The sequence below is a fragment of the Hemicordylus capensis genome, chromosome 3 (genome assembly GCF_027244095.1).
Source record: "Hemicordylus capensis ecotype Gifberg chromosome 3, rHemCap1.1.pri, whole genome shotgun sequence".
Classification (NCBI taxonomy): domain Eukaryota; kingdom Metazoa; phylum Chordata; class Lepidosauria; order Squamata; family Cordylidae; genus Hemicordylus; species Hemicordylus capensis.
Window position 1 is genome coordinate 162980678 of NC_069659.1, and position 20240 is coordinate 163000917.

Genomic DNA, 20240 nt, shown 5'->3' on the forward strand with positions numbered 1-20240 from the left:
TACCACAAAAGTGGCATTGTACAATGTAAAATGGCATGTGAGCTACCCACAGAGGTGTAACTATAATTGAGCAGATGGGTTCAAATAACCCAGCCCCCCAGCTCAACCCCACCCTATTTTCTTCATCCCACCCCCATTCTGAGGGACCGCCAGGGAGACGGGTGAACATGCCCCCCCCCAGCTATGCCCCTGGCTACCTGGACTTTCAGATGTGCATTGCAGGCCCTGCTCTCTAGCCTGTCTTCAGTGCAGATTCATGTGGAGGGTACCAAGGTGGTGGCCCTTTGTTTATGAAGTTCACAGTCCCTGGGGATGGGCATAAGCTCCTCACACTAGCTTCTTTAAAAGGGCTGTGAAGACATTTTTCCTTCACTTGGCAATGTCTGATTTTGGACCTTTAACACTGGCTGTAATGCTGGTATTGTGCCTATCTCAGTTGGATTTGAGCCTGTTGCTTGTTTTGAGTTGCTTGTGCATTGTTTTCCTTTTCCTCCTGTCATGCTTTAAAAAAAAATTATATCATATTTATATACCGCCTGATATGTGCATTTCTAGCATATGTGCATTTCTAGCACATGGCAATACATGACAGTACATGTTTCTACATGCCATGAAAGGTTTTGTGAAGATTTTAATGCTTAAAAGTGGCATATAAATAAATTAAATAATGAGATAAAGACTGTGAAGCAGAGTGATATAGCCTTACCCAATGCCAGAGAAAATGTTCAGGCCTCCATCATTAATCTTAGCGCAGTGCAGAAGCTGAAAAGTAAGGAAGGGGGTGTTATGTGGTTCCCAACATGAGAGTTTTTCCAGGCTTAGCTGTTCTTTAATTAGCTCAGTGATTGTTCAACTCCTTCAAACCGAGGTTGGGAACTTGATGACCATGTGCAGGTCTCTCAAAATTAACAACACATTTCAATGTGTGCCATTAAAAAAATAAACAAAAAATGTAAGCGTTTCGGCATAAGTAAAACTGAAACTGCATAAATAGTTTTGGCTCAGGCTCAAACTAGGCATGATACTAGAAGTGGCCGGCAATGGTCAGCTGGTTCAACGAATCAGTGTGATTTTTTGCAATTTGATTCGAGGTCGAATTGAATAATAAAAAATGATTCATGCACACCTCTGGCCTGAATGTCATGTTAAACACAATTCAAAAATATGTTTTGTTTGAATCCCCATGTCTTGTTTTCAACCAAATGCACCCACAGGACACCCAGACCCTGGATCAAGACCACAACTGGAGGTGGTAGTGAACTCTACCTTGTACTATTTGTCCCCATAGCTGCTATTTAATACAAACGCATTTCCACTGAGAAATGTCAGTCAATGTGAACCTTAGTTGAATGAAAAGCATGGGAGAATGCACATGCTTTGGGCTTCTTCTTCCTGGATTCATTGTTGCTTGCAAAGCCATCTCAGGAAGGACTTATTAGGCAGAGTTTCTTTTCTCTTCTCTGATATTAAAGCCATGGTGAAAACTAAGAAATAGCAATGGAGATTGAGTAGAGGAAAGGAAGGCAGGAATCTAAATGCAAGGGGACTAAAATGCCCTTGTCTGCAAAGTGCCCCCCCCCCCGCTGCCACTTATATTGAAAGACATTAATGAAGTCAAAATACATTGTGACTCATTAGGTACATATGTATGTAACTCCTTGTTTTGCTGCACTATGCCTAGCATAAACATTTTCCTCTAGATAAGCTTGGTCTGGAAATTGTGTTTCTGCCAATTAAATGTTGTTAATAAAGTGTTGTAATTTGTATGTTCTCTAAGTGTATTATGTGTCTCTTGTTTATTGAAGAGCCTATTGAAATGTAGCCATAATTGGCAAAGGTTTGTTCCCCCATATGTGATTTATTTCAGCAGCTAATACATTCCAGCTTGACTGAAGCGGGAAGCTTCATTCTGGAATACTGACCCTTGATAAGGGCAAAAACATAATCTAGGATGTTTCTTTAATTAGACCAGAGGTCTCCCTATCTACCCATCATCCAGATAATTATATCTTATCACAGCTCAGCCTGCAACCATTGGCATTAGCTAATCTACTTCTTGGTCTGTCTCCAAGGAAATACCTACCTCTCCATACTAAAACTGCTTTGCTTCTACTGGCATTTTGAGACTTAGCTGCATTTTGATATTGTTCACGAGCCTTTTGGTTTTTTTACTTAGTAACTACAGTGAGATTATTTGGATTGTTTCTGGAATGATGCCTCCATCAGCTTTCAGGTCCTAATATTATGAAGTTTGCCTTGCACTGCAGGGGTAAGTCAGAGAACCCTCTGGTGTGATTCAGGCAAATAGTATGTTTGAAATTTGGTTTCTATGTTTGTATTTTCCACTCTGAAAATACTCAGAAAAGATAAATGACTCAGAAATGACTGACATCCTCACTAATACTGCAGGGGCACTGCATGTACCTACAGGGGCACTGCATGTAAGCAGAGTTTAGTAATGCAGAGTCCCACTGCATGGGAAGGGGGCCATTTTCAGAGAGATCTCATTCCTCCAGAAGTGTTCTTTAACACTTATCAATATGTCCCTGAGGGTCATGCAGGTCTCAGGGACATATTTAGAAGTGCTACAGTGCTTCCAGGCTCCTGGAAACAGCCTCTTTACTATTTATGTGAATGTTGGCCACTAAAAACAACACTGAGGTTGGACTCTACTATAAACCCTCATAATCAAGAAAGGCTGTGGATGAAGATTTCCTGAAACAAATTCCAGATGTATCAAGGAAGCAAGAATTAGTAGTAATTGGAGATTTCAACCACCTTGATCTCTGTTGCAAGATCAACTCCACTAAGCAAGGGGAATCTAGGAAATGACAGACTAGTCAGTCTGATCTTAATATGAGGGAAGATACTGGAGCAAATTATAATGCAATTAATTCTATCATGATAACATTGCAGGATGCACAGAAAATTTCATAGATTTGTCAGAAATAAACCCTGCCAGTCTAATCTTATCTCTCTATCTCTTTTTATCAGTTACTATCTTAATGGATTGTGGGAATGTTGTGGGCATAATTTATCTTCATGTAAGCAAAACATTTGACCAAATTTTCCATGTTATTTTTGATTAACAAGCTGGTCAAATGTGGCCTAGATGATAATGCTAATTCAAAGTGATGGTTATCATCGGTAAAGCTCCAGATGGATTCATCCTGACTGAGGGCTTCCTGCTGCATCATCCTGCCTTCCCATTAACACTTTCGAGAGTGGCCCCATTTGGAGTACCACTTCTATTAGAAATGCAGTAGCTGGAAATGGGACAGGACTTCTTGGTTGCAGTACTGACATAGTTGAATTCCTTCCCTCATGAAACTTTTCTGGCTTTCTCCTTCCTGACTTTTGGAAGACTATTCAACAGGTCAACAAAGTACTGCTTAGTTCTTTGTTAGTTTTATTGGGGCTAGTAAATTTACTGTTTATTTTCTTTCCATCTTTTGCTCTTGTCATTTATGGTTTTGTTCAATATTGACTTGGTTTATTTCTGAAACAGTAGCAGTTTTGACACCGTAGCCTTATTCAGACATGATGTTGTACTTGCATTCATATGTCTGTACACTCAAGTGTGTTTGCGTGAATGACTGTACCTGCCATCATTTTACAAGCGAACCTAGATACAGACCCTCTGAAATGCACGAAACCAGTAGGAAGTATATTCCTGTATCTGCATTCAACATAGCATGTGAATAACTGTACCTGTGTACAGATCTATACACAGACACTGTACTCAAATTGTTTGAATGTTGAACAGAATATGTGAATAGGGCTCATATCAGCCTTTTGTAAATCTGGGATAGAGTGTGTGTGTGTGTGTGTGTGTATGTGTATGTATATGTGTGTATATATATATATATATTCTGGGTTTATGGTATATAGAGCCACACCATATCTGTTTTGATCCCCACCCCCCCACCCCACAAATCAATTTTAGTTCTTCTTTCTCCTACTGAGAGCTAGTCTCATAAGTCTGTTTCCGCCTATCCACCACCCACACGCACATCTGCAGGCCTCCTGGGAGCAGGAAAAATGCAAAAGTTAAAATGATGGACCCATGAGGCTGAAGAAAAGAGATGGTTGAATACATGGATGGGAGAGAAGCTGTACTTCCAAGGGCAGGATATGGCGGGGGGAAGTGTTTACAGGCTTAGGTAGCCAGATGAAATGCATGGCTCTTGTATAATAGTTGTATAGAAGATGAAAGTTTTGCAGCTGCAGCTTAGCAGTCATGGGATAAGGGGACAAGTACATGTGTGGATTGCTAACTGGTTGAAAGTCAGGAAACAGAGGGTAGGGATAAATGGAGAGTTTTCACAATGGAGGGAAGTAAGAAGTGGGGTCCCCCAGGGATCTGTACTGGGACTGGTGCTTTTTAATTTATTCATAAATGATCTAGAAGTAGGGGTAAGCAGTGAGGTGGCCAAATTTGCAGATGATACCAAACTCTTTCGAGTAGTGAAATGAATAGTGTGGAGCTCCAAAAGGATCTCTGCAAACTGGGTGAGTGGGTGACAAAATGGCTCAGTGATGTGGGACGAAAAACCCCAATTTTAAGTATACGCTGATGGGATCTGAGCTGTCAGTGACTGAGCAGGAGAGGGATCTTGGGGTCATGGTGGACAGCTCGTTGAAAGTGTCGACCCAATGGACGGCTGCTGTGAAAAAGGCCAATTCCATGCTAGGAATCATTAGGGAGGGGATTGAAAATAAAACTGCTAATATTATAATGCCCTTATACAAAACTATGGTGTGGCCACACCTGGAGTACTGTGTACAATTCTGGTCACCACATCTAAAAAAGGACATTGTAGAACTGATAAAGGTGCAGAAGAGGGCAACCAAGTTGATCAGGGGCCTAGAGCACCTTTCTTATGAGGCAAGGCTACAACACCTGGGGCTATTAAGTTTTTTAAAAGGACGACTGCGGGGAGACATGATAGAGGTCTATAAAATCATGCATGGAGTGGAGAAAGTGGATAGAGAGAAATTCTTCTCCCTCTCACATAACACTAGAACCAGGGTTCATCCTATGAAATTGATTGCTGGGAAATTTAGGACCGTCAAACGGAAGTACTTTTTCACACAACACATAATCAACTTGTGGAATTCTCTGCCACAAGAGGTGGTGGCAGCCAACAACCTGGATGGCTTTACGAGGGGTTTAGATATCTTTAATGAGGAGAGGTCTATCAACAGCTACTAGTCGGAGGTCTATAGGCCACCTCCAGCCTCAAAGGCAGGATGCCGCTGAGTACCAGTTGCAGGGGAGTAACAGCAGGAGAGAGGGCATGCCCTCAACTCCTGCCTGTGGCGTCCAGTGGCACCTGGTGGGCCACTGTGTGAAACAGAATGCTGGACTAGATAGGCCTTGGGCCTGATCCAGCAGGGATGTTCTTTTGTTCTTATCTGTTCCAAGTCTTCTCTGTGTGCAAAGTATTTACATCTTCTACACAGTAGTAGCCATAAATGTGCACCCAAAATAGCATTTAATTCTTGGTTTTTAATTAATCTCTTTTTAAATCTCTCTTTGCCTTTTGTGCACAATGTGATATTTCCTAATTCTGATGAACACTGGATTTTTCAGTATACCTATGAGATTCTGCATCCATTTCAGTACTGGACAAAGCCTCTGACAAAGAACACCTTAAAACTTTGTCTCTCCATATACTTTCCATATCTGTGGCTTATAAACTGTTTCCGAAAGACACTAACTCTGTTCTTGGTGAACAGAGTTAGTGTATGGAAATACATACTAGGAGCTGCAGAGAAGCAATGGCCTTTCAGTTAATTGTCTTTGGGTGCTATCTGGGGCGTAGCAAGATTGGAGTTGGCCCAGAGACAAGATTTTAAAATGCCCCCCCCCCTCAAGCTCAGCTCATGAAGTAAAGAAATCTTAAATGAGGCTGATTAGTAGTAACAAAAAGCATAGTGAAATTTATATACATATATAAAATCTATGTGCCACAATAGAACATCATCCTAAATTATTTTTTAAAAGGTTTTATAAATTGTGGACAATGCAAGTCATTTAATGGTACTAGAGAAAGACATGCTGTACTGGTAGCTCCAGGTCTTAACACCCACATCTATTTTGGAGGATGAATACAACTGAAGGAAGCCTGGGTGGGTGCACAGCTGTGAGAGTCAGTCATGTGACTTGCCTCTGGGGGGCCCCCCAAGGCAGTGGGCCCCCAGACAACTGTCTTCCCTTGCCCTATTATAGTTACGCCTCTGGGTGCTATCCTGAAGTAGTAATCAGACTGTGAATCTATCTCCACAGTTTTGTGGAAGCACAATAGGAAGAAAACCTGGGTAGCTTTTCCTCCTACCGTGCTTCCACCCAATCACTTCCACCCAGGTTTTCCTCTTACATTGTTTCCACACAACTAAAAATTGGGACCACACACAGCTCCCAAACCCAGGTAGAACAAAATTTTGATTGTGTGAATGACCTCTCTCTGTGCGTGTATATTCTTGTTATCTATGTACATTCTTGGGGCAAATAAGCATGTTGGTAATTTAAGAAAAATGCTAAAGCACATGCACACTTAATATCCTTAATGACAACCACACTTGGACTCTCATTCTGAGAAGGAGAGGAGGGGGAGAGAGGGAGGAAGAGAGAGAGAGTAGCCCACCAAGCTACAGTATATGTGTTGATAATATTTGGGCAGAACCAATGGTGTGATCTTTCCCAGCCCATCTGGCACTCCACTGACTGAGCTGTTAGCAATAGAAGTCATTACGTCATCAAATACCTAAATAAATATAATCTTGCACAGACATATTAACACTAAAAGTTTGGTCTATTCTTATGACATTTAAAAAATATATAGTTTCAACTTGTTCAGTGTTGTTTTGTCAAATGAAATGCACATAACATGTAATTGTGTTATTTAATTTCTGAAACTTGCAACAGCTCTCCAGTAGCAGAAACTATTTGTGAATTTTGAACAAGACATTTAAAATGTAGCTATTGAAAGTAGATAGCTACAATCTAATTCATATGAATTACAGCTGGTCATAAAATTATTATGACATAAGGAGCCTTGTTTCTTGTCTCATGTCAGTGTCTTCATTAGAGAGTGAAATAGAATATAACACTGCGGTTTCCTCCAAAATCTTTGTGATCCATCTGTAGCTTTCTTAATATCAATGTAGGCTTGGGTCCAGATTTCAGGGGGCTCTTGGCAAATTATCTCCCATGGGCCTCCTCCTTCCTTGGTGGGCCCCAAGAGAATCACTCTGCTACTCACCACATGAAAGCTATCAGCATAAAGGTGGTCTTGGGATCAGCAGTGGGTCCTTCTGAGCTGCCCAACAATGTTAACTCTTGATGCTGACCTGTGTCAGTGGATAACCTTTAAATAACTTTTCTCCAGAAAATAATGTAATTTTGAAAACAGTTTTATGCAGCCTTATGAGGACAGAGAAAGAACTCAGCCTCACAAGTGGCCTAAAAAATAGCTGTAGGTTGGGCTTGCCCTGCTCATGAAGAGGAGGGCTGGGGAAGGGATGATCTCTCCTTCCCCAAAAAACCCCTTTTTGTTGCCTGGAATATATTGCTGAGAGCTGCACAACCCTCAAGAACATATCCGGGCAATGGAAAGGGTTTTTGTGAGGAGGGGAGGGGAGGGGAGGGGAGCAAAAATCTGCACTTGCAAGGCAAGGCTTGCCCACTTTTCCTACTTGTGATGATGGAGCTCTTGCTCCCATCTTATGAAGGAAAACCAGGCTTTGGCTGGTCCTGGCCTGGGCATGTTGAGTTGAAGGTTGTTAGCAATTGCACTGCACTGTTAGCCTTCCTGTTGTCCTTAATTCATGTTGCAGTTAGTTCGGAACATTGTCTTTCTCTAGTTGTTATTGATGCTCAACACTGATTGGCCTAACTACCTCACCAGATGTTACTGCCTCTGATGACATCATTGGTACTATATAATCAGTTGTAAACCTTTCATTGGGGGTACTCCATTTTTTGAATGAGCGTCTGACTTGTTGTTAGACCAATAAAGCTACTTTTTAAAATTTTCAGCAACTGGTGCATAGCCTCCAATAACTCCGAACCTAGTGAGAAGTATTTTCTCACATCACCCCTCATAAGGCTGTGTATCATGCCAGCCATTATCCAGATGCAGAAGAGAGGATGCAAAAGCAACTTGTGCGTCCCCCTTCCTTGCTTCTTGGTAATGTTCCAAGTTGTAATTTGGTCATCACCCTGTGGAAAGACGCATAATTTCTGTATGACTTATAGTTCATCTCTCCTTCCATACATCCTGTGTCTGATGTCTCTGACTTATGTGCAAAACCACTCATTGTTGAGCAAATGGAGAAAATATAATTTTCTCCTACTCTGGAGAAAATGTGCTGTCATGCTCAGTTTTTCTGTGTCTATATAATGATTACATATATCACATATATAGTATATTTGCAATTAAATCATGATCAGATGTGAGATCATGCCCTGAGCCATTTTGGAAGGGCGGTATATAAATCAAATAAATAAATAAAATTATGACTAAGCTCTACTAAAAATTAAATTTCCGACTCTTCCCTTCCCCCTTCACTGAATATCATTTGTACATATGTACTTACCATTTTATGACAACATGCCTCACAAGGAAAGGACATTAAAACCTTAAGTGTGTAATCACTGTGACATATTCTGCATGCTGAGTTTTGATTAAAAGATTTTTTTAAAGTGATAAGCTTATTAAACTTTCACACATTTGTGTTCCAGACTTGTAAGTAATCTTCAGTTTGCTACTTTCATGAAAACTAAGATTGGTAATGGACAGACTAACTGGTTTCAGTCGTTAAAGAACTACCAGGAAAGCTGAAGGTAATTTGTGGAAACTGCCATACAAGCAGTTCGTGAAATGAATAGAACCATTGTTATATTCTTGCACAGTTTAGCAAAGAAGTTCTCACTTCCCCAAGTTGTTATCCTCTATCATCTTTCCATACCACTAGGTTGCAAAATATTGATATGCAGAGTCAGTCCTGTGCTAGCTCAGCAAGACTTACCTGCTCCTGTTGATGAGAATTTTTGCCAGCAGCAGCCAGAGTAAGGCTGAGAGCCAGTTCCTGGAAGTATTCTGGACAAATGTCAATGCAGGCTGACCTTTTTAAATGAACCTCTAGCATTCTCCTAAATATGACAGTATATAGAGCTTATTATTGCCTGGATTATCTCGCTTTTTGTGGGTGTTTTGTCATGCAACATACAGGTAAACTTTGTCAGAGAGCCATGATTGGTGATATCCCTGTTGCATGTACCCTTAGTGACAAACCTAGATTGGCCTCTCGGTGCACCAGGGTATTTTTCACTGCAGGAGTCAGGCTGGAGAATGTTTATTTTTAATTGTGATTCACCAATAGGAGCAGCAATGACAAGAGCATTCTTGTTAAAACCATTCTTGTTTTTGTCTTATGGGGTAGAAGGAGAGAGAAATTAGATTTCCATCTGGACTAATTCTCTCATCTGTGGACCACAAATGGTGGTCAGACTCAGTTTCTTTGCAGAGGCCCAGTTTCACAAACAGTTTGGCTCTTGTACTTACAGACCAGTACTACACACACACACACACACAGTTTGTTGAGTACAGCAAGTAAATGATTGTTCCTGCAAAGTGCTATTTTAGCCTGTCAAGGTATCTTTTCTAGGGTGTGATTTCTGTTTGGGTCCTCTGATCTGTGGTAAGGCTTTGGCACTGGATGTTGTACCCATAGGTCATCCTAATATATGCCCTCTGCACTAGAAAATGCAACATTCTACAAGATATATTGGCCAAGGAAATGTGGCAAGTGAGGAAGAGTTTGGATAATGGAGGTGGGTATTATTTTATATGTTTATTTGAGTTATGCCCTGTTCTAGCTCATGGACTCAGAGTGGATTACAGGGTGCCCCCCCCAAAAAAGCTCATAGGCCTGTCCCCAAGGGGATCACAATCCAAAAAGCAATGAGTGAGGGGATAAAAGAGGCCAAATGCAATGAGAAAAATGGAAGGAAAAAAGAGCTCAGTCCCAAGTGATCTAGGGTTACTATCTTAAAGGTCTGGCAGCAGGTAGGTAGATGTTAACTAATTGGTCCTAGAATGCTCCTTCTGCCAGTAGTGAAAACACCAACTGCCAAGGACAGCAATTGAAAAGGGTGCTGTTGGATAGACTGGATAGTGAGCTCTTTGGGGACAGGGAGCAATTTTTCATTCATTCATTCATTCATAGCTATGTAAACCACTTTGGGAGCTTTGGTTGAAAAGCGGTATATAAATATTTGTCGTATTCGTATGCATTGCTTATATTGCATCAGGATAAGGACCTCAAAGCTGACGATTGCTCAGAAAGACAGTGATGGAGAGATCTTCCACCTTGCAATTCAGTGAGCATGTGAATTGTGCACGTGTATGACACAAAATGCACTTCATTATGTTGACTAAAGAATGTGTGGAGAGAGAGGGCTATAAATACCCCTGGGGAAATGCAATTCATCTCTTTGTGCTTGGGCAACATATAGTGATTTTACAATGATGCACAGGGAAAATAGCATTAAGTGCTCAGTTTCTGCCTAAGGAATTATATTAGAATACACGCTTTCTTTACATAGTTAAAGAAACCTTCTCAGACATAGCAATATTGTTGAGACATATTTTGTGGCTATGGTGCTTGGTGGTGATTGCTTTCCCAAAACGTTAGTGAAAATTGTGGCCAGAAGCAGCATTGGTTCGATAGAGAAATGCAGGTGTTTAAAAGGCTAGAACATTGTCAGAATAAATTATAGGGCTAACACATCTCATTAGTGTAGACCATATCTCAGCATCTTACTAGCCTAAAGAATGCCAGGCTGTAGATATTTGATATGAATACTGTATGAGTTTTAAAAGCACAGCGTATTTCAAAAAACTGTAAGCAGAATGATCCTTCTCAAAACAATAACTTTCTGTGCCATTAGACAGACTGCGTGATATTCCTAAGCTATAAAGCTGCATTACATTGGTAACATTCTCAGCTTTGGGTATGAGATAGGGATGTGCACAGAACCGTTTGGCACTCCAGTTCTGTGGACTGGCATTCAGAGGTTGGAGGGTTCCTTTTAGGGGCAGGGGAGGTTCACACGTGTTGGCCATTTCTGAGGTGCCACTGACCGGGGCTGCAGGGGGGCATGCTGCAGCCCCATGTACCTGCTTTTTATGAGAACACCGTGGCGGGGGGGGGAGCGGGGGGCAGGAACTGGCATGTAGGCAGAGCCTCCCTTGCCTCTTAAAGGAACCCCTTTTGCCCTCTCAGGTGTGCATGGAAATGGTTCAGTGCACATCCCTAGTATGAGATTCCATTGTACAGAAAAGATAGTGACTGATGCCAGGAAATATGAATACAGCCTCACTCTTCTTAACAAACCAGTCATCACTAGTTACTTGCATTGGGGGGAGCGGGGTTGGGGGAGTAAAGTGTATGTGTATCTCTAGGAAAATATCTTCTTGAAAAACATATCAGATGGCAGGGGTGGAGTCACTGCTGAGCAAATGGGTTCAAAGAACCCGGGCCACTGCCAATCAGGGGCCGTGCCTGGTGGCCCAGCCACACCCCCTTTGTCTGATGTCAGATGTAGGGGGCACAGCTTCTCTTGCAAACAGTTCCCTGTTTGAGAACAAATAACAGCCAATGCTGTGTTTGCAGTGTGGCCAGGAGCTGCTCTCCCTGCTTTAAAGGCCATGCTGTGAAAATGGCACTGGCTGATATTTGCTCCCATATGGGGGGTGCAGCCCCATTTGCAAGCAAAGCTGCTTCCTCTATGTCCATCTGACCTGGTGTGGAGTGGCTTCACTTGCAAATGCGGCTGGATTCCATGTTTGAGAGCAAATAGCAGCCAACGCCATGTTCACAGCGTGGCCAGGAATGCTTTCCCTGCCTTTAAAGGCAGGGAGAACAGCTTTCGCTCACGCTTCAATTGCAGCGCTGGCTGGTATTTGCTCTCAAACAGGGAATGCTTCCCCATTTTTAAGTGAAGCTGCACCCCGCATCTGATGCATTTAGCATCTGATGTCAGATGCAGGGTGTGTGGTGTGGGGCCATCGCGGCAGGAGGAACACGGGCCACTGGCTGGCTTCCTCTGCCACTGTCAGATGGTACATAAGAAACAGCAATTGCTTTGCCAAATCAGATGGGCATTCCAACTAGAGAACCGCCCCAACTTCAGCAATAACACCCAAATGCTCCTGGAAAGATCACAAGTAGAGAGTGAACTAGGTGGAGTAAAAAAAAAGGGTTAAACTCACGCCCTCACATTTCCTTGCTGCTGCTGCTGCTGCTGCTCCTCCTCCTCCTCCTAAGAATATTTATACTCCGCTTTTCAACAAAAGTTCTCAAAGTAGTTTACACAGAAAAATAATTAATAAATCAGATGGTCACCAGTCCCCAAAAGGCCCCCAGTCTAAAAATAAGCATAGAGGAGATAGAGACGTGCACAAAACTAGTTTGCTCTAGTCCGAAGTGGACTTGAACTGAACTGGGCATATTCGGTTTCACACATACCCCGAACAGACCCCACAATTTGGCTCGAATTTAAGCCGGTTCAGGGGTTCTATAGCAAAAAAAATTTTTTTTAACAACTCACCACTTCCAGGGGATGCCACCATGGGTGGAGGGGTCCTACAGTCATTCAAAATTCTCAAAATGACTCCCTCCCAAAGTTGCTTGTCCTTATAAAAAGTGGTTATTGGAGCTTAGGGCCAAAACAGTAGTAGTATGGGAGAAATTCATGATTAAGACCTCTTGTTTGCTTGTTTATGTTTGTTATGATTAGATCCACATGAATGCTTGAAGATTCTGGAAGGGATGTTAACCCTTCCCCACCAGTGTTCTCTGTAATTTTTTTCATCTATGTGCGGAATGAGTTTTGTTATGGGAGGCAGTATCAAGGCAGTGTGTGCGCACCTGCATTCAGAGTGAGGCCTTCCTGATTCAACCTTAGCAGGATCTAAAATTAACTGAGTGGACACACACACACACACAACTAAACTTGTGAGCACACTCACATGTGCACCCCTTAGAGGGAACACTGTTTCCCACCCCCATGCACTTCCTCAAATCTAAATCTCTCAAAGCTTCCTTAAGCTCTGTAAGGGAGAAAATACAAATATCTGTATACTTGGTACTTGTGTGCTGTTCATAAGAATGTAGAAAGAACCCTTCTAGATTAGACCAAAGGCCTATCTAGTCCAGTATCCTGTTTCCCACAATGGTCAGACAGATGCTCTGTGACACACATTCAGCATTCATGTCAACATCCCCAAATCTCCCATTAGAAAGCTATCTGGCACATACAACTTCTTTCTTTCTTTGATCTATTGGTGTTCCAAACTCAGATATATAATTAAGCCCTTACATTTGGTTCTACATTTCTACAATAATCCGTATATTTGAGGAGCACAGAATAACTTAATGGTAACTACTGTACATCAGAAAAGCATCCTGAAAAACACCAGCATGAAGTTTCAGGTGAAAAGATCTCAGGGAAGAAGATCATCTTTTTCTAGGCCAGAGTTGAATGAAATAAAAGAAAAGGCAATTTTATTTTTAATATCCGTTACAATGTGAACTTCTTTGCAACAATATTTTTACATCAGTGTGCATCACTTTGCACTTATAAACATTGAACTGTGTTTAATGTATTGTTCCCCATTCATCCAGTTTAGAGAGATCCACCACTCTAAATAGTTTGGTATCATCTACAAACTTAGTCACCTTGCTGCTTTCTTAATCTTGCTGGGTGTGAAATATTTCTCTAATAACATAAACAAGAGTGTTTCATTAGTAATTCTTTCTTTGCTTTTGGAAGAACCTGACGTTAATCTATCTAAGTATGAAATATGGAATTAATTACAGAGTCGGTTGACTTTCTTAACTGTTATCTCTGCCTTTTCAGCCAAATCAGATATCTGTCTGAATTTTAATAGATACAAATGCACCTGTTAGACTTTGTGTGTGTGAAAATAATGTGGGCAAACATCTTATAATATTTATATGTTCCCTTGCTAGCAGTGTCATCAGATAGGCCACCAGCTTGAGACAGGAAATAATAGATTGGGAACAGCTTTCGCTTACTAGCAACTAAACATCTATTTCTTTTGATAATGTGATTCATAGGAATAATTACTTTTTTAAAATTAAACTATTCCCTGTATTCCTCTTGAAACATCTTTCAGTATTCAAAGCATGTGGTTTAATCACCCTTTTCCCCATTCAGATAAAGAAAGCACACTTATTATTTCCTATTAAAAGGATTTAATGAAAATTAAATGTTTCATTTCTGGCCTTGACCATATTACATTTGATTGGAAGAATACTAAAATTTAGTAGGAAATATAGTTGGCAAATCACTGTTTGCATGGAAAAAACCAAAATCAACAACCACCACCATATAAGTTGCCTCATTAATGGGAAAATATATTTGTTTCATTCAGAGTACAATCAAAAGACACATGCTTAAGAGTAGGGATGTGCAAGCCAGCTCAGTTCGAACGATAGTTTGAATCAAACCAGCCTGGTTTGGGTGGTCCAAGTTTGAACCAGACTGGCCAGACCAAAAGGGCTGTGCCAGTCGAACCAGACCCAAAGGGGTGTGCCAGTCCAAGTTCGAACTCAACTGGCCCATTTGCAGGCCAGTTCAGGGGTATACTTGTAAAAGGGAATCCAGCAAGGATTCCCCTTTAGATGTCAAGGGCATTCCCTATAGTAATGCAGAGTGGGGGAGGGCAAGAAAAGCGTATTTTTTGGCTTTCATTTTGGGGCAGTGGAGTCAGTAGGGATACTGGAGGTGCCCACGGCAGTGGCAGACACATTGGTGATGGGGGCTCCTCCAACCCCCCACCAGCCTCCTAAAGAGCAGCCAGGGCTGGTTGCGGCACAGCTCAGGCCTCCAAACACACACATGGAGGCCCAAACTGGGCTGCAGCTGGATCCAGCTGCTCTTTGGGAAGCCAGCAGTGGGGTTTGGAGGAGCCCCCGCTGCCACTGCCAATGTCTCCGCCATCCGTGCCACCTCAAAATTAAAAATAAAAAGTACCCTTTCTCCCTCCCCCCTCCCACATCATTACTATAGGGAATGCCCTTTACTTGTAAAGGGGAGTCCTTGCCGGATTCCTGTTTACAAGTATAACCCCTGAACTGGCCTGCAAACTGGCTCGGTCCAGTTTGATGGTTAAACCAGACCCAGTCTTGCTGAATCCAAGACCAGACCAGGCCAGATCAGTTTGAATTCGGCCCAGATTCAAACCAAACCAGACAAACAGGTAAATCGCACACCCCTAATCTGGATCAGACAAAGTTCTGTCTAGTTTATTTTATTTTCAATATCAAGCAGCCAGTTAATGGCAATACCAAAAGCACAGCGAGAATACAACACTCATCCCTTGTTGCTTGACCACAGCATCAGAGGTGTGGCAGCTGGGAGGTTTGGGGTCCGGAAGTCCCCAGAACTCCCATAATGAGTGTGTGGTGTATTTTGGAGAGTCTCTTGACACCAGCTTGGAGGCTGTATGGTGTGTGGGTGCTGCATGGAGTCAAGGGGCACCGACATATGATCGGTTAGCCCAGGCTAATGGCTTGTCTGTGCCCTTAACCTGGGCTAACAGCTGAGACTCCATTGTGGGTTTGCCAGCAGTTCTCACTTGCAAGCAAACCAGGCTGGGTTTCCCTAGCCTGGTTTTGCCTGCACATGAGAACAGCCTCATTATCTCCCTGTGGAAACTTATGAGTTCATTTTTGCACAGATTCACCTGTTTGTTGAGATAAGAATCGTGAGGCAAATTGTACACTGAAATATGTGCTGTCAAAATGAGTAAAAACAAAGTTTCTAGTAAATATGTTGATACATATGGGCTGACTAAATTTTTTAAAGTCTGAAGAACGAAGAAAGTATTTGCTTCTTTCTTGATAACTAGGTAGCTCTGCCAAAAGGTACTTTTCCAGTCTACTGGAAAGCACAGAGTACTGAAATGTCGCTCAAATGTTTTTTGCCAAGTGATGCTTTGCTAACATTTTAATCAATATGTCTGCCTCTTCTTCCCAGGAGCTGAGGAAGTTAAGAAATTGCTAATTGGTGGCTAGTGATACAGTTTAGAAGATCACATGGATATAGCTTTTGCTACAGGGAAATGAGTGTTTCAGATTAGATTACATAAAAATACCTGAGCTCTGTCTTCTCAAACCAGACTCTAGTTATTCAACAAATACTTTGGAAAAAAAAACTTAGAATGGAACTAGGAGGTTTGTCCTCATTTTCGGTTGCTCGCAATACTGAAAAAATGGTTGTATTCTGGAGAAATCTTGCTGAGTAATGCGTTGTATCCTTTTTCTCATAGAAGAGCTGTTCAGGTACACAATTAAGCTCTTCTCATGATCTCCGTTAACCTCATTTAAGGGGAAGGGGAATTAGGCAGGTTAGCTGCCATGGAACCATCAGGCTCGCCCGCAAGCCTGATGGTTCCCATGATCAGTAGAAAGTGGGCTAGGCTCCCTTAGCCCACTTTCTACTGATCATGGGAATAGCTTCACTGATTCTCATTCCTCTTAATTTGTATATGTTCTCTTTCACTTCCAGTGAAGTATGCTTGTTTGAGATGTGAAGAAAAAAGAAAACCACCCTAATTCATGGTTGTTGTTTTTAATTTACTTGGATATATTACATATACTACCCATTATTATTATTATTTCTTGTTTACACAGTCAGACAGGTGTTATTGACTGGTTTGTTTTATCCAGACATCGAGTCCTTCCCAAGGACCTGGGATGCCAGAATTTTATTGTCAATTGTTATAGATATCGTCGCAGAATATAGGCTGTTCCCAGTAAAGCTGCTTTTTGTAATTGGCTGGTGGTGATTTCTGTGGCCCCTATGGTGTTGAGATGCTCTTCAAGGTCTTTTGGAACTGCACCCAGGGTGCCAATTACCACTGGGATTATTTTGGTCTTTTTCTGCCACAGCCTTTCAATTTCAATTTGTAGATCTTTGTATTTGGTGATTTTTTTTCTATTTCTTTTTCTTCTATTCTGCTATGCCCTGGTATTGCTATGTCGATTATTTTAACTTGTTTTTCTTTCTTCTCGACTACAGTTATATCTGGTGGATTGTGTGGCAGATGTTTGTCTGTTTGTAGTCAGAAGTCCCATAATATGTTTACATCTTCATTTTCTTCAACTTTTTCAATTTTATGGTCCCACCAATTTTTGGCTACAGGTAGCTTGTATTTTTTGCAGATGTTCCAGTGTATCATCCCTGCTACCTTGTCTTGCCTTTGTTTGTAGTCGGTCTGTGCGATCTTTTTACAACAGCTGATTAGGTGGTCCACGGTTTCATCTGCTTCTTTACAAAGGCGGCACTTGCTGTTTGTTGTTGACTTTTCTACTTTTGCTCTTATTGCATTGGTTCTTAGTGCCTGTCCTTGTGCAGCCAGTATTAAACCCTTTGTTTCTTTCTTCAAGTTGCCATTCTTAAGCCATTGCCAGGTCTTGGTGATGTCTGATTTTCCACTTATATTGTGCAAATATTGACCATGCAGTGGCTTATTTTTCCATTTTTCTGCTCGGTTCTTGACTTGTTCTTTCTTGTAGGCCTGCTTTGTTTCATTGGTGTTGAATAGTTCCTCGTTATTGACCATTTGAAGTGCATCTTCTTCACTGTCCTTGATATATTCTGCAAAGCCTCTTTTCTCCTCCTCTACTGTTTGATGGACTTGCAGCATTCCTCTTCCACCTGAGCTGCGAGGGAAGTATAGCCTATCTACATCACTGCGGGGGTGCAGAGCATGATTGATGGTCATTCTTTTCCTGGTCTTACAATCTAGCGTCTCTAGCTCTGCCTGGGTCCAGTCTATTATTCCTGCAGTGTATCTGATAACAAGTATAGCCCAGGTGTTTATGGCTTGTATGGTGTTCCCACCATTGAGTTTGGACTTGAGGATTTTTCTAACTCTCCTGGTGTATTCACTTCCCATTTTTCTTTTAACTTCAGTGTGTGCAATGTTATCAGCCTGGAGAATGCCCAAGTATTTGTAATGTTCTTTCTCTTCCAGTTTCTTGATGTTGCTTCCATTGGGCAGTTCTATTCCTTCTGTTTTTCTTATTTTCCCTCTGTTCATTATTAATGCAGCACACTTGTCTAGTCCAAACTCCATTGCTATATTGCTACTGAATATATGGACAGTGTTTAGCAGTGATTCGATTTCTGACTGGGACTTTAAATCACTTAAATCCCTTGGCACACTTTCAACTGATCATGGGAATAGCTTTACTGATTTTTATTCCTCTTAATTTGTATATATTCTCTTTCACTTCCAATGAATTATGTTTGAGATGTGAAGAAAAAAGAAAACCACCCTAATTTTCATGGTTGTTGTTTTTAATTTTACTTGGATATATTACATATACTACCTATTATTATTATTATTATTATTATTATTATTATTATTATTACATTTCTATCCTGCTCTTCCTCCAAGGAGCCCAGAGTACTACATACTTACGTTTCTCTTCCACAACAACCCTGTGAAGTAGGTTAGGCTGAGAAAGAAGTGACTGGCCCAGCGTCACCCAGCTAGTATCATGGCTGAATGGGGATTTGAACTCGGGTCTCCCCAGTCCCAGTCCAGCACTCTAACCACTACACCACGCTTTATCCTGTAGGATGGTGAACAACAAATTAATAAACTAATTTAAACTATAATAAAATGTTCATTAAAAATACAGCTTCAGACACAGCTACAAAACCGACTAAAAGGCAATCAAAACAACAACTACTCAGTAGCCAAAGGTCTGAGTAAAAACGTTGCCTCTGACTGAGAGTGATGACTGAGAGTGATGGAGCTATGTGGATCGCACCTAAGTGCAAGTTCTACAGACTGAAAGCCAGAAATGAGGAGGCCTTGCCTCACATGCTTAACAAACAAGATCCAGAATGAGTTGGCATGCAGAGCAGATCCCTCTTGGCTGATGTAGTCAGATGAGCAGATTTATCCAGGAGCAGGCGGTCCTTAGGTACCTGGGGCCCAAATTCTGTAGGTCTTTAAAATGATAACCAGTACCTTTAATTGTACTCAGATGGCAGCCAGTGCAGTCATTGAACAGTGCAACCAGTGCAGTGTCATCACTCAGATATAGCCACAAAACCTGCATGTAGCCATCAGGGATTTTTGATGTATCCCCCGAGGCACCAGATGGCTCCATTGACATGTATGGGATATGACTGTGGCTGCAGCTGCCATGTATATTTGGGGGAGCCTTACTTTATCCTGTTTTAGGCCAAGCTGAGCTCTCAACTGAGGAAGGAAGCCAGCAAGGACATAAACCTTGGACAGTTCCAAGGAGAAATGGTTCAGAACCTCAGCTAGCTCCGAGCACGAACCCATGAGAATTGGATCTAGCAGCATAAAAGGGATGCTGCTCCAGTGGCCTGCTTGAAGCATACTGCCAGTTTTTATGGCTGCTATCCAGGCAGAGTGAATTGGTCCCACCTCTTCACCAGGGAAGGCTCTGTTGCTTAAGGGGGCTTTCCTGATTTTCGAAGTGCTGGTTCTGGTGGCACTGGGGAAACTCGAGCAGGGCTGGCAGGCACTCAGGCAACTCCTTTCAATCATAGGATGAATGCAGGGCTGTCCTTAGGTTGTTGTGGTGGAGGTACAGATGGGTTCTCCTGGTTCTCCTAATGTGGGGGTTTCAGCAGCATGGGGTCACTGGGCGACAGGGTCTTTCCACCACCTCCTCCCCTGAACTGTCCACCTTATCATCCAATATGGCTGACCTAGTTTAGCTTATCTTCAGAACAGCACCAAAGCATAGTATGAATTATTATTATTTTTTTTAATCACTTAAACCCCAGTTTTCCAACCCATGTTCCCTAAGACTGCTTTATCCAAGATAATACAATATCAGATGTTATCTACAAAGGTGGGTGCCAAATGACAGTCTCTGGGAAGGAAATTCCACAGTTGCTGCATCACCACAGAGAAGGCCCTATCCACAACACCACAGAGAAGGCCCTGTTCTGATTAGCTTTTAAATCCCAGGGTATCTAGAGCAGGGCTTCTGGTGATGACCAGAATGGGCAGGCTCATAATAAAGAAAAGAAACTTTCAGATTCCCTGATCTCTGGCCATTTGGCACTTCATAGATCCAAACCAGCATTTTGACTTGCATCTGGGAACACACTGGAAACAAGTCTAGGTTAGTGAGATCAT

The 20240-nt window shown here is 41.9% G+C and overlaps 1 long non-coding RNA gene across 1 annotated transcript in view; it reads left to right on the top strand.

Annotated features, from left to right (window-relative positions):
• Positions 1–20240, top strand: part of LOC128349218 (uncharacterized) — a 245817-nt gene that overhangs the window by 33504 nt on the left and 192073 nt on the right. Inside the window, exon 2 of the long non-coding RNA XR_008318628.1 lies at positions 8750–8851. This is a non-coding gene — a long non-coding RNA (uncharacterized LOC128349218). The remainder of the gene's footprint in view (positions 1–8749; positions 8852–20240) is intronic.